The sequence below is a fragment of the Alexandromys fortis genome, unplaced genomic scaffold (genome assembly GCF_014885135.2).
Source record: "Alexandromys fortis isolate MF-2015 unplaced genomic scaffold, M_Fortis_MF-2015_v1.1 scaffold_91, whole genome shotgun sequence".
Lineage (NCBI taxonomy): Eukaryota > Metazoa > Chordata > Mammalia > Rodentia > Cricetidae > Alexandromys > Alexandromys fortis.
The window spans coordinates 2539290-2541299 of record NW_026067968.1 but is presented as its reverse complement, the minus strand read 5'-3'; the positions used below and the strand labels follow the sequence as shown (position 1 = coordinate 2541299).

At 45.2% G+C, this 2010-nt stretch overlaps 1 non-coding gene across 1 annotated transcript; it reads right to left on the bottom strand.

Moving 5' to 3' along the window:
* Positions 1-1694: 1694 nt before the first annotated feature.
* Positions 1695-1801, bottom strand: LOC126509141 (U6 spliceosomal RNA). The gene has a single exon (XR_007594062.1). It is a non-coding gene; the product is annotated as a U6 spliceosomal RNA (small nuclear RNA).
* Positions 1802-2010: the final 209 nt, after the last annotated feature.

Here is a 2010-nt window from a genome sequence, read left to right as displayed (position 1 = left end):
GTCATCTGGAAGTATTAAGTCCAAGGGACACATAGTTCTGATGGGACCCATGACTGGAGTGTGGAGGAAGGTGCTGTCTGTCGATAGTGGGTGTACCAGAAAAAGAGTAGTGGATGGAATAGTAAGGGCTCGCTTCTTAGGCTCTGGGTGAACTCAGTGTACATGGAGACAGAGCAGTGATGTTTTAGATCTGGGAGCAAGCAGCAGGTTATGGCACACAAGCATGGCATCCTCTCGTACCTACTGGTAGCTCCATAAGGTTCTGATGGTTTGATCCAAACTCAGGACCACACAGCCTTTGTGGGACGGGAGACTACACTAAACCCAAGCTAGTAAATCAAAGAAAGGGATTTACAGGGAGAAGTGTGCATAGGATAAGAGGGAAAGGGGAGAGAGTATGGGGGAGAAGAGGGGCCAAAATGCATTGTGCTGATTTATTTTTTATTTTTTGTGCTATTTTATTTTTTTATTCATTTATTAAAGATTTCTGTCTCTTCCCCACCACTGCCTCCCATTTCCCTCCCTCTCCCCCAAACAAGTCCCCCTCCCTTGTCAGCCCAAAGAGCAATCAGGGTTCCCTGTCCTGTGGGAAGTCCAAGGACCACCCACCACCATCCAGGTCTAGTAAGGTGAGCAACCAAATTGCCTAGGCTCCCACAAAGCCAATACGTGCAGTAGGATCAAAAACCCATTGCCATTGTTCTTGAGTTCTCAGTAGTCCTCATTGTCCGCTATGTTCAGTGAGACCGGTTTTAACCCAGGCTTTTTCAGACCCAGGCCAGCTGGCCTTGGTGAGTTCCCGATAGAACATCCCCATTGTCTCAGTGTGTGGGTGCACCCCTCGCGGTCCTGAGTTCCTTGCTCGTGCTCGCTCTCCTTCTGCTCCTGATTTGGACCTTGAGATTTCAGTCCGGTGCTCCAATGTGGGTCTCTGTCTCTGTCTCCTTTCATCGCCTGATGAAGGTTAATATTCAGGAGGATGCCTATATGTTTTTCTTTGGGTTCTCCTTCTTATTTAGCTTCTCTAAGAACCCGAATTATAGGCTCAATGTCCTTTATTTATGGCTAGAAACCAAATATGAGTGAGTACATCCCATGTTCCTCTTTTTGGGTCTGGCTTACCTCACTCAGGATAGTGTTTTCTATTTCCATCCATTTGCCTGCAAACTTCAAGAAGTCCTTGTTTTTTACTGCTGAGTAGTACTCTAATATGTATATATTCCATACTTTCTTCATCCATTCTTCAATTGAAGGGCATCTAGGTTGTTTCCAGGTTCTGGCTATTACAAACAATGCTGCTATGAACATAGTAGAGCATATATTTTTGTTGCATGATAAGGCCTCTCTTGGGTATATTCCCAAGAGTGGTATTGCTGGGTCCATGGGTAGGTTGATCCCAAATTTTCTGAGAAACCGCCACACTGCTTTCCAGAGTGGTTGTACAAGTTTGCATTCCCACCAGCAATGGATAAGTGTACCCCTTTCTCCACAACCTCTCCAGCAAAGGCTATCATTGGTGTTTTTGATTTTCGCCATTCTGACAGGTGTAAGATGGTATCTTAAAGTTGTCTTGATTTGCATTTCCCTGATTGCTAAGGAAGTTGAGCATGACCTTAGGTGTCTTTTGGCCATTTGAACTTCTTCTGTTGAGAGATCTCTGTTCAGCTCAGTGCCCCATTTTATAATTGGGTTGAAAAAATATGGAACTCTTCACAAATTTGCGTGTCATCCTTGCGCAGAGGCCATGCTAATCTTCTCTGTATCGTTCCGATTTTAGTATATGTGCTGCCGAAGTGAGCACCATTGTGCTGATTTAAATGAGAATGTCTCCCATAGGCTCAGATGTTTGAGCCCTTGGTCTGCAGCTGGTGGTGCTGTCTGGGGGGAAGGTTAGAATGTGGGGGCTTTGCTGAAGGAAGCATGTCACTGGGGGGTGGGTGGGTGCTGAGAGTTTAAAGACTTGCTCTTTTTTTCTAGTTTGCTTTTTCTGTTTTGTGTTTGTGGTTGAAA